General features: G+C 39.3%; 1 protein-coding gene across 5 annotated transcripts in view; it reads left to right on the top strand.

Annotated features, from left to right (window-relative positions):
• The window catches only part of LOC122548881 (receptor-type tyrosine-protein phosphatase mu-like), a 701,186-nt gene that overhangs the window by 591,624 nt on the left and 96,367 nt on the right, over positions 1 to 13,195 (top strand). The gene's annotated exons all lie outside the window — the stretch shown is intronic.

The raw sequence follows: 13,195 nt of genomic DNA, 5'->3' as shown, positions 1-13,195 counted from the left end.
CCTCCCAGAGAACTTCACATTTGAGAATCAAGCTCAGCTGTAGCAGAAGAAAAAGCAGAGGTGCTCAGAAAGGTAAACTCCCATTTTAATCCTGCCTGCCTGTCAGGAATAGGGCTTTCAAATCAACTGTGTTGGCTACAGTTTTATTCATTAATAGGATGTCGTCATCGCTGGCTAGGCCAACGTTTATTGTCCATCCCGAACAATCTTCGAGTACCTGCTGGTGATCTGCCTTCTTTAAATGATCACATCTGCTATTTCTTTCATCATTTTGGGACAGAATGTTTCCTCAGCCTTGCAGGGACCTCTTAGACAATTAACTGATGGGTTTGATGTCCATGGTTCAGATACAGGTACAATTTTAATTCTGGATTAAGGCTGTGACTCCCAGTGTTGGTCCTAAACCTGGCAACACGAAGCTGTGGCAAGAAAAGACACCGTTTCCTGTAACTATTTGTCTATCAAGGTTTCTGGTAGGCCAGTAGAAGCAAGAGATCTCCCCTAAGCCCTACAAGGAATGCATCAGATATCACCCGACTCAGACTTTCCTCTCCCAGTCCCCAACTGTAGTTCCCATTGAACTCCCTTCTTGCTAATATTAATGTCATACACATTCCCATATCAGCTAAAATCCTAGTTGTTTTCACACCGTCCCTCATGTCACTTTCTCATTCCCTCACCAGTTTTGAAGGGAATCAGTGGTCAAGCAAGGCACAAGTGGCCAGTTACATCACTCGGTGCTTTAAAATTTTTATTTTATTCACTCATGCGATGTGGGTATCCTGGCTGGGCCAGCAATTATTGCCCATCCTTAACAGCTCTTGGGATGGTGCTGGTGAGCTGCCTTCTCAAACCACTGCAATCCACTTGCTGCTAATTGACCCACAACAGGGAGGGATTTCCAGGATTTTGACCCCTCGACAGTGAAGGAATGGTGATATATTTCCAATCAGAATGGTGACTGGCTTGGAGGGGAACTTGGAGGTGGTGGTGTTCCCATGTATCTGCTGCCGTCATCTTTCTAGATGGTTTCCACCTTATCGTAAATTTGAGATCTTTCCACCTTCTGTACTTCCTCGAAGTGGTGTTCAACGTGGTGTACTGTATATCAATGTATTGCCCTCTATTGGGTGTTCTTGTCCTGATCATTCGTTCTGATGAGTTATAAGGTGAAAAATTTTGGCCACATGATTTTCTTTTCAGTAATCTCCATCTTCTGTAACAGAAAGGAAGTTCTTCTGAAATATAACTTGGCATGAGGGCATGGAATCTACAAAAAAGATGCAGGAAAGCTATTTTTCAAAAGGCATGGTTTGACAGATAAAATTCCGGTGAATGACCAGTTAATTTGCTTTGGTAGTATTGTTTAAGGTATAAATATTGACTGGTACATTGATAGTAAGTGAAACCCTTTCATAGACTCATTCGGCATGGAAATAGACCCCGCAGTCCAATTCATCCATGCTGACTGTTTTTCCCAAAACGAAACCAGTCCCATTTACCTGCATTTGACCCATATCCCTCTAAACATTTCCTATTCATGTACCTTTCCAAATGTCTTTTGAATACAAAAACATATACCTGCATCTACCAATACCTCTGGCAGTTCATTCCACATATGAACCATCCTCTATGCGAAAAGTTGCCCCTCGAGTCCCTTTTAAATCTTCATCCCTGTCCTTAAAAATATACCTCCTAGTTTTGAACTCCCCACCCAAGAGAAAAGACCTTGTCTATGCCCCTCATGATTTCATAAATGTCTGTAAGGTCATCTCTCAACCTCCTGTTTTCCAGTGAAAAAGTCCCAGCTTATCCAGCCTCTTCCTATAACTCAAGTTCCGGCAATGTCCTTGTACATCTATTCTGAACCATCCCCAATGTAATAATACCCTTCCTATAGCAGGGCGATGAAAACTGTACACAATATTCCAAAAGTGGCCCCATCCTGTACAACCTCAACACGATGTCCCAACTCCTATACTCAACTACCAAAGCAAAATAAATGAACGCTATTGGTTAACACCTCAGATTGAATTGCTATTTTTTTCCCTCTGAATAGGTACAAGTTGGAGGAGAAAAGTCCAATGCTTGTAATTGTCATTATCTAAATATCTGACTTCCTGGATGTGAGACATAAAATGTGACACTCACAAAGCACAATTGCTGCATTATGGTGATTGATGTGTGGTTTATTCTGAGATAATACAGCAGTGTTCTCGCAACAAATAAGTCGACTGCTGATGCCTTCCAGTTATCAGCCTTCAGATGTTTGCAGTTGATTGTGAAAGATTTGTATGTTTTTTAAATGGAAAATCGGGGAGAGAGCTGCCTGAATGTCAAGAGACAAAAGGAGTTATGTAATTGCACAGTTGGACTATTGACCTAGGATCTTTTGTGATTGCATCAAGACAAGAAATGCTTTGTCTTTTCATAAAATACAAAAGAGAGCTCATAGTTGACATCATCTGTTGTTGTGACCCCTCCTTTTGTGCTTCCTTATTTTGAATGACTCTCGCTATTATCTCTCAGTATGTCATTGAGAATCTAAGTATCTCACCTATACACCTCACCTTTGTCAAATTATCACCCAGTCAGAAATGTTAATCTATTGAGGGAATGCTGAGTTGTGATGAAAGTGAGCATTCAATCCACCATATCAATGTTGTCTGTGTTAAAAGGGGTAGTTATAGAGGTTATACATTAGTGACTTTCATTCAAAATTCTGTAGAATCTGAAAGAATTCCTGCAGATTGGAAGAGAACAAATGTCATCCCTCTATTTAGGGTGGGAGCAAGAGAGAAAACAGAAAACTACGGATGTGTTAGCGAAAATTATAAAATCTATTAGAACGGATGAGGTAAATAACCACCTGGTTGATAATGGTCTAACTGGGCACAGCCAGCATTGATTTGTGAATTGGAAATCATATTTGACAAACATGTTGATGATTTTTAGAGATGTTAATTGCAAAGTTAATAAAGGAAAGCTGATGGATGCAGCATACTTAGATCTTCAGAAATTGCTTTATTCAGAAGATTGTGAACCTTTGGAGTTCTCTACCACAGAGGACTGCGGAAGCTCAGTCTGAGTTTAAGGTAGATTGATAGATGTCTCATTACCAATACCATACAGAACTAATGGAATGGGTAGGTAAATGGCATTGAAGTGTTCAATCAGACGTGAATGTACTGAAAGGCAGGATAGACTTGATGGACTGAAAGGTCTATTCTTGTTTCTATGTTTCCTCTTTAAAAGACCTGATCAAATTCTTCCCACTAACTCATTGCCAGGATTATATTTAATAGCAGTCAAATTGATTTCTTGGAGAATCACAGATAAGATCAATATTTACTCATGTATGCTATTTATTAGGAGAGAACACTTGATGAGCTTCATCTTCTCATCATACCTGAAACTCATTACCATTGGCCAAAAACTCAACTGGGCCAGCAATTTATTTATGATCCATACATTTCAAATCAGTTTGAACAATAAAAAGATCACAACCAAAGCTTATTTAACGTATTTCCCTCCTGTGACATAGCAATATCCATTTGATGCAAAATCAAAATCTAAGTTTGACTGACTGATTAAGGTTGGACGTCTTCTCTGCTACATTCAAAATTACAACCATTTTTCCATTTCATCAGCATCATTTTTTTTCTCTCCACAAGAATCGAGTTTAATCTCAGTCTTGTGATTTCTCTCTGTACTGCCAATTATTATTCCTCTAACTTATGAACTGAGCTAACAAATTGATTAACTCTGAGGATCCATCTTTGGTCTCAGTTCTTGGAGCACTGCTCCAACAGAATCAGAACATTCTGGAGAAGATAATTAGTTAGGAGATTAATTAATGAACTAGTTATTAATTAATAAAGGTAAATGTAGATTGATATCCAATACTATTATGTTATAGAACACCACAAAATCTTGACAATAAGTGTAATACAGTAGATAAGATTCCCTACAGTGTGAAAACAGGCCATTCGGCCCAACACATCCACACCGACCCGCCAAAGAGTAACCCATCCAGACCCATTTCCCTCTGACTAATGCACCTAACACTATGGGCTATTTCCCTGCCCTGTACATCTTTTGGACTGTGGGAGGAAAACCACACAGATACAGGGAGAATGTGCAAACTCCACACAAACAGTCACCCGAGGCTGGAATCAAACCTGGGACCCTGGTGCTGTGAGGTAGCAGTGCTAACCACTGAGCCACCGTGTAATCAGTCTACATGCACTCCCTCACTTGCTTGCCTGAGGCAGAAGAATGCATCCAGACATTTCAGTGGCCACTCTAAGGGACTGTTGCAATGTTGGGGATGCTTTCTTTGCCTGCTCCAGTGGTTCGGGTGGATGTTAAAAGTTCCATGGCATTACATAAATAAGAGCACTGAGTTCTTTAAATGCTGGAGATGGTATGAACTCCTAAATTCCACAGCAAACACGGATGAACAGTTCAATCATTCCACAACATGGTGGCTGACTATGTAAGTGATTTGCAATATTATTTGGCAAATGTGAAAAATTCTGGGCCAAATCAGAGAGGCAAAATGTGATCTTCCACAATGTTCTTCACTTTCATCTCATTTAATCACCAGTCAGAGTCATTTGCTGTGTCTCTTTGTTTGCAAGATGGATCTTTTTATTGCTGAAGACAATTAAATATTGTATTTGTGGTGAAAGAATAAGAGAATTGCTTAGAGTATATCCTCCAGCATTTTACAGCAATCCAGCTGACTCTAACACTCTTGAATAACAACCTGAGCTTTGAAATGATTTGTATCTAATAAACATTTCAATGAGGCATGTTTTACTAATATTTCAATCTGAATCTTTCACAGACTGTAATTATCTCTGAAATTTAGCAGCTTTAATTTTGTCAACATTTGACTTCACCGAAGGAAGGAAAACACAGTTGTTGCTTTGGCAGCTTTATCGTTTTATTCTATGAGCTTTACTGATAAACTGACAGCCCAATGGACAATAATTAACTGCCATGAGGTGAGGCTGAGGTAACTGAGCAGAATTGATTATTACTAAACTCTCCACACTTCATGGCACAGTCTATAATATATCTCACTGCAAAGCACTTCCAGCAGTGCTGAGGTCTCAGCAATTCACAAATATGTTGACACATGCTCCTTTACTCTAGATTTGTGGAATACTGTTCACAGGTGCAGGGTTGTGCTACCTGGTGCATTTAGAGATGGCAAAATGGAGTTGACTGCATATATGAAAGTTTGAGAGGGAAGGAAACACAGCCAGGATTTTATTTCAGATTTATCTCCTGATTTTGAAGGCAGTTATTGAATGGGCACAGGATGGGGTTACATTGACCCTGTGGTTGCAGAGTTGTTACTCAGGTCTCAACCTGAGATAATAGAGTGTATGAGGGCCCCATAGATTTATATCTCATCATTAGTCAGGAGATAGGAAACAAAACCTTTACAAAATTGCATAATTCCTCCAAGCTGCCCCTCAGCAATATCTTCTAAACTGTGATGTTAGATTCCAAATATAGCTGACGACACTGGCTCTACCTGTCCACCACCTCCTCCGTTGCTTCTGAAGTTCAAAACAAAGAAAAAGAAGGATGTTTCACATTCTCAAGATGCCTCAAAGTGCATTTCAAACCCATGAAGCAACACTGAAATGTAGTCACTGTTGTCATGGAGGAGGCATGTCAGGCAATTTATCCTGAGCAAGATCACGCAAACTGCATCGGGTATTTTGGTGATATAGACTGCGAGCTAAGTATTGATAGGACATCAGGCAGAACTTCCTTGCTAAAATTCAAAGTACTGCTGTGAGATTTTCTTTGGCATCAAACTGAGGTGGGTCCTCCATTTCAAGTCTCCCTTCACCGCTCTAATCGAATACTGTGTAGTTACACAGCAGGGTCAGCCTATATTTAGGGAGTGGGGTCAGAAGCCACAATCTTCTGGTGGTGCCACCACTGAATGACAGCTCTGACAAAGTCTTGAATAGGATCAAACTTCCTTCAGAAGAATGAAGCCTCTTCACTTCATCCCAATCAATTCGTCAGCTCTGGTCCTCACCCTCTGCTTGCATTCCTCTAACTTCAGGCTGAACCAGCCTGACCTATGCCCCATTTAACTCTGAGTTGATTAAATTATCTCAACACATTGAATCTTTCATTTCTTGGCTGGGCAAAGGAGGCAAGAGGGGTAACAGATGGTCAGTTTGCTCCTGCCCCCTCCCTTCTCAGTTTTTCAGATGGCCGACGTGGTGGTTCAGTGGGAAGGAAGCCAAAGAGAAAAGCAAAAGGGGCTGCTCTGGATCCAATTGCGACTGTAGCCTGAGACATAATAGAACAGAGAGAACAGGAAACCAGTTGGAAGCTTAGAAAACTTCCCCTTGCACTGAGAATTTTTCTTAACTTCTTACATCAGACTCCAAAACATTTGAAAATAATGAGATAGGAAAACAAACCATCTATAAGCTGCTACCCTTCGGCAGTGGGATCTCCTGCCGCACTCAGCTTATGTGCTGGTGTGTGCGTCTTTTTGCCTGCCATTGAACCAATTCACTTTAGTTGTCACAAAACACGTTGAATCCTTTTAGTGGTCATTGCAGATAACAAAACATTATAGATGGTTATGTCATTCAAAATCTAAATGGTTGAGTCACTTCAAAATGACGGGTGTCTGGCAATTTCTGTGCTGCTCACCTTCTCTAGTTTGGGACACTGGCATAATGATCACAGACTCAATGTCGCCATGCCCTATTTAACATTTGCACAGGCCATTTGATTTACAGCTGATTAATGCAACCCCATCAAAAAAAGAACATTATTTATTATCCTCAATGCAGCCAGGCCAGCATTTACTGCCCATCCATAATTGCCAAGAGAGCAGATAAGTGCAATCACATCACTGATGGCCTAGAGTCACATGTAAGCCAGACCAGGCAACAATGGCAGGTATTCCTTCCCCAATGGCATTATTGAAAAAGACAGGTGTTTACAGCAATCAACAGTGATTATATGGCAACCATGAGACAAGACTTTTATTGAATTCAAGTTTCACCCTTTCACGTGAAGAGATTTGCACCCGTGCCACCAGAACATTAATCTGGAGTTCTAGGTTACCCGTCCACTGATCACCACATTCCCTGCGCAATGTAGCGTGAGACCCAATGAGAGGGCTCCTGACTAGGTGATTGTATTCACAAGGTTGCCATTAGGTTTCAGGGCAGAGATCAGGCCCCTTGCCATTAAAGTTAAATTCAACCCATAGCTTCTCCATTGTAATGACCAACTGGTACTATTAGTATAACAAAAACCATCACTGTCATTGCCTCAGGGTGTCTGCTGCTGAAACCCTCAATCATTTTCTAGTTTTATCTAAGATCAATTATTCCAATGCTTTCCTGACTGATCACCCTTTTCCATCCTCCGAAAGCTTTAGGTCTTACAAAACTCTTCTGCCGATATTCTACTTCACATCAAATCCAGTTCACCCTGACACTCATTTCCTTTATATTAGCTCCTGGTCACCAACATTTCAATTGAAACTCCTCATACTCATTTTCTATGGCTTCACTCATCCCTATATCTCCACTTCCCAAGCCATAGAACACTCTGAGAACTTAGGCTCTACCCTGTGTTTCCTAGATTTTCAGTAACTCAAGAACTAGGAATAGGCTATTCATCCCATCAAACCAGTTCCACTATTCTATATGATCATGGCTTACCATCTATCTCAATGCCATACTCCACATCTCTCCCATACCTCTTCACACCCTTGTCTTTTTCTTTTGCAAATATATTCAGTGACTTTGTTTCCACAGCTTTCTTGTAGAAATTTAAATAGGGCCACCACCCTTTGAGTGAAGAGATTTCTCTGTATCTCAATCTGAAATGGTCTACTTTGTATCCTGAGACCATGACCACTTGTTATTACCAACACCAACACCACCAAGTTTGCCAACAGGTGTGATAGTGGTCTAGCAGGGATATCACTGCACTATTAATCCAAAAGCCCAGGTAATTTTCTGAGGATCTGGGTTCAAGTCCTGTCATAGCAGACGGTGGAATTTGAATTCACTTAAAAATCTGGAATTAAGTTAAATTGATCATGAAACTGCTATTGATTATCAGGGGGAAATCCCAAGCAATTTACTAATGTCCTTTAGGGAAGGAAACTGCCATCCTTACCTGATCCAGCTGACATGTGACTCCAGACACACAGCAATGTGGGTGACTTCTAATTGCCCCTCCAGCACTAGGGATGGGTGATAAATGCTGGCCCAGCCAGTGATGCCCACATCCTGTGAGTGAATTAAAAAAACCTTGACAGCAAGGAGAAATACCATCCCTGTGTCTAGTCTATTCACCTTGTAAGAATATTATATTTTTCAATCAGCTTACCCCCTCAATCTCCTCAACTCTGGTGAATACAGGCACAGTCTACTCCATCTCTCCTCATATGGCAAATCTACCATCTCAGGAATCAAGCTGGTGAATTTTTGCTGCACTTTCTGTCTATGGCAAATGCATCATTTCTTCGTCGAGCAGCCGAAACTGTGCACAATACTCCAGGTCAAAAAGTGTGGCATTGCACACTTTTTGACTCTGATCTCTGGCATCTGCAGACCTCACTTCTTCCCACAATATTCCAGGTGCGGCCTTACCACAGCCCAGTGCATCTACAGTAAGACCTTGCTCCTGTACTCAAATCCTCTTGCAATAACTCCTTAGAAGGCCTGAATTTTATGCTCCCTCACTGAAGACTTAGAGCCCAGTAAAATGCAGTATGTGACCACCTGATAACCTTTCTACTGGCCCCAAACTCAGGGATGGAGTGGTGAATTCTGCAAAGCAGAAGACAGTAGACAGGAGGGACGAGAATGCTATAACCTCTCCACTCCAACAAGATAACCTTTTTTAAAAAGTGTTACTTACAACAGTGAGAGGAAGACTAGATGGAAATTCAAAAATTTGCTGGCCAAGCTGTTGAATTGGAAAATCAATCCACAGAAAAGTGAATTGATGTGAATTTAGTATGTGAAGGGGTGATGGAAAGAAAATCTTGTATAAGATCTAAAGAGGGCTATTAGTTATCTTTCTTTATCTTTGAATTTATCTTAATTTAATGAGAATGGTGCCAATTCATGATTACAGTATAAACTTCTCATTGTATTTTACATTGAATACACGTGACAATAAATTATTCAATTCCATTCCATCCAATTTCAAAGCAATTCAAACTGACTAGGACTATACTACTTGTATTAGGGTAGTTAGACATTTTTCCTTGATAGAAAAACAAACATTTTTTGCAGCTGGAAAGCTCTAGATTTATGAGTCCATTACTTTAATGTCATCATTCACAAATGAAGGGTCTGTTTTACTCTGTGACAAACATTGGATGAGTGAGGAGGAAAAGCCGATTCTAAACCTATAAATTGTGCCAAAAGGATCGTACAGCTCAGAGAGAGTTAATACCGTCTTCAGTAAGTAATGTTTGTACTTTTGCTATAGTTTCAGACGGCAAAATATATTCCCCTGGTTCACTACATGGAGACTCTGAATTATTTGTGAAAAATATAAGATATTCAGGAAGCTCCAACTAAGACTTTGACAGTAAGATATTGAGGAGAGGAGGATAAAAGCTATATCTGATATAATTGATTCTGATTTGTTTAGTATTATATCAATGTAATTAGAATTAATTACCAAAATTGCATTCATTGGTTCTTTTAGGCTTGAAATGATTATTCACTTTGCAAAAGGAACAGTCTTAAGACTTGCTGTAGCCTGAGGGCTTTTTGCTCATCATGTAGTTTGTTGAAAGTCTATCATATGGAGCCATCACAACACCTTTTGTTACAAATAAAGTGGAAACTTTGATCATGTTTCGCCAAAGGCAAGTTCCAATTCTACAGCTCCATCTATAGACCAAAGCAATAAGGCATGGATACATTTCATTTCTAAGTCTCTCTTTTCATCTGAACTGTAAAACAGGCTTTTAGTATTGCAGAATAACCTGGAGCTGAAATTCTACTGGTGATATCGAACTCCAATTAGGTCAAAGCGATCAGACAGTGCAAAAGGTTAGGACCATTAAATGTCATTTTCTTGTTAATCTTCAAAACAAAATTTTATTTGTGCTTCCCTTAATCCTTCAGCCTCAAGATTCAGTTCATGCAAGTAACAAATTGGGTTCTGCCCCAAGTCTTAAAATTCTTTCAATTCCACTGCCTCGGGAAAGCTGTTCAGACAAAGCTGATTTTTCAGGCTGAGCAGACAGGTGAACATTAGTATGTAAATTTTTAAAAGCTTTTCCATCTCAAAAAAACTTAATTTATATAGAAACAGATTTTTCAGTCCCACGCTAATGAAACTGCTAAAAGGCTGGGTATTGCTTTTAAAGTCAATTTCTGGTATTTTAAAGTCAGTGACGCAGCAATAGAGATCTGGACATACCTATTAAAAATATTTATTTTTGTTTATAATTTTCAGTTCCATTAATAAACTCTACCAGCCTACCATTCTCAAATATGTTCAAGAATACATTTTTATAGAAAATAAAACAAAATAATTACATTCTTTTACACTTCTCGGTAGTATGAATTCATAGAACATTTACATTTATACTAAACTAATGATGAATTTTGGTGTGAGTGTGAAGCCTAACATAATGTCAAACTCATATTGTGACCTATTTCCTGATAGTGCCCAAAGTGAAAGCTCTACATAGTTTTGTTTGTCAGGATCATTATTTAACTTAGAAACATTGTTTAAAAATCTAAATGAGATCAAAGACTAATGATAATAACTTCCTCAAGGAGGAATATAAAATGAGTTGGCACTGATTAAAAGTAAGGAGTCTCCCATTAAGACAGAGATAAGGAGGAATTTATTTTCTCAGGGACTTGTTAACCTTGGAATTGTCTCCCCCAGAGAACAGTGAAGGATATTGAATATATTCAAGGTTGCGTTAGACAGATTTTTGCTTGCTAAGATATATGGGGAACAGACAGGAAAATGGGGTGAAAGCCAAAACGTATCAGCCCTAATCTTATTGACTTGCGGAGCAGGCTTGAAGGGTAAAAGGGTATATCATGCAGAAAAATGGATTACAGGACCAGAAATGTTAACTCTAATTTTCTCTCTATAGATGCTGCCAGACCTGCTGAGTTTCTCCAGCACTTTCTGTTTTTGTTTCAGATTTCCACAGTTAATTTATTTCAACTGATAACAGCTAGCTCTGTACTATATGCTTCTTTTCAGCTAATTCACTATCTAATTCGTTAGCTAATTCCCCTCTTTACGAATCTGCCTCCTAACCATGTTCCCCAGATTGACTGAGATATGATCCTCAGTTGATAGACAAGTCAGATCTCAGAGTGAAACCTGGTTTCATAGACCATAAGTTTTACTTTTGCGGTTTAGTTACCACATCGGTCAGTCAATGATCAAATCCACGTGAGGCTGCTAATGTTCTTTTATCAAATGTTTATAACACAAACTTTAAAAAATCAAAGCTAGAAACATGTATGAAAAGTTAGGAAAATTTTAACATCAGCAACAAAAAGAAAATTTCAACTCTTTTCCCAACCGTATCCTTTACAGCCATTCAACCACACTGCATCAGCAGTTTTACCTCAACTCTTCAGTTTCATACTTGATTAACAAAGTTGCAAGCCTTCCCTTCTGCAATGTTTTATATGCTCACCAAATGCAATTCTCTTTGTCAAAATATACGTACGCCAGCTACATCACTGACTTTTTGGAATTGAATTTTTAAAAATACCCTGTCTACTTAAAACTGCTAAAGCAGTTACATTTTTTTTCTATTTCTGAAAGTCTGGACTGCCACAAGTTAAGCTGCTCTTCTATTGGTCTGAAACTGTTGTTCGAAACTGAATCCTGATTGTGGTCCCTGGTCTGATTTTCCATATGTCATAAAAGTTCAACTTTGTAACCATTTTAAAAAATTCATCACCTCATGGGAATGTGATGGCATACTGGTAAACTTACTGGACTATAAATCCAGAGACCCGACTGGACTATTAACCCAGAAACCCCGGTGATGTTCTGGACACACAGGTTCGAAGTTAGAGGGATATGGGCCAAATGGGAGTAGTTAAGTTTGGGAAACCTGGTTGGCATGAGTTGGGCCAAAGGATCTGTTTCAGTGCTGTATGAATCACTGACTCCATAACTGGCATTACTGAGAGGGCTACACTGCCAGATTGTATCTTTCAGATGAGGTGTTAAACTGACATCAAACCTACCCACTGAAATGAACAGAAACATTCTGTCATACTCTTTTGGAAGAGCAGTTGGTATCCTGACTAATATTTATCCTTCAGCCAATATGGTATCTAGTTATTACCACTTTGCTGTCTGGGTGCAATTGCTGTGTACTGATTAGTTTGCCTGTTGTCTGCGTCACAATGACAATGCTTCAAATGTACTTTATTAACTTTGGCATACTTTGGAACTATATGAAATGGTTCTTTTCTTGTAGAATACAAACATAAAGTGCACGATGTGTAAATGCAGGCTAGTCTGTTAGGCCTGATTACTGGTTTCAACAAAGTTACAAAGCATAAGTATTGGCCAATCTTCCTCTTGCAAATCCAAGAGTGGAAATGTTAAACTTTAATATCTGGATAATTACCAACAATAAAATCATCTAACCCACGTGAAATTTGCATGTTAATGTTATACAATCTTCCTTCCAGGATGGGCAAAGTTCAAATTAGTCCAAATATTCTGTTTTACTGCAGATTGCCAACTTTTTACGCGAATCAATTATGCCATGTAGTGACCACTCCTGTCTTGACAGAATTCCTTGTTAAGTTGTGCATCAAATCAGAGAGAAACAAACTGGCAACAAAAGATGTTGAAATTGCACAATGCACACAGAAACACACACATTCCAGAGGAGAAATAAAACCATTTCATGGTTGAACAGCCTGTCAGCTTATGAAAGGGCTCCCTCAGGAACAAACAGATTGCCATCAACCTCAGACACAAATATTTGATTCCACCTGCTACATTTTCTCAATTGCATTTAAGATGTTGTTTGCATTGGTTTTTGGTGATTGTAAAGTGAGTACTTCAGCAGTTGTTTTCAAACTGCAATTCAATAAACTTTCAAAGTGCTGCACTGAATCCATTCAGCTTGGATTCTGAGTGGATTCGTGGG

This window comes from Chiloscyllium plagiosum, chromosome 4 (genome assembly GCF_004010195.1).
Source record: "Chiloscyllium plagiosum isolate BGI_BamShark_2017 chromosome 4, ASM401019v2, whole genome shotgun sequence".
NCBI lineage: Eukaryota > Metazoa > Chordata > Chondrichthyes > Orectolobiformes > Hemiscylliidae > Chiloscyllium > Chiloscyllium plagiosum.
The sequence above is the reverse complement of the archived record's forward strand: the minus strand, read 5'-3'. Positions and strand labels throughout refer to the sequence as shown.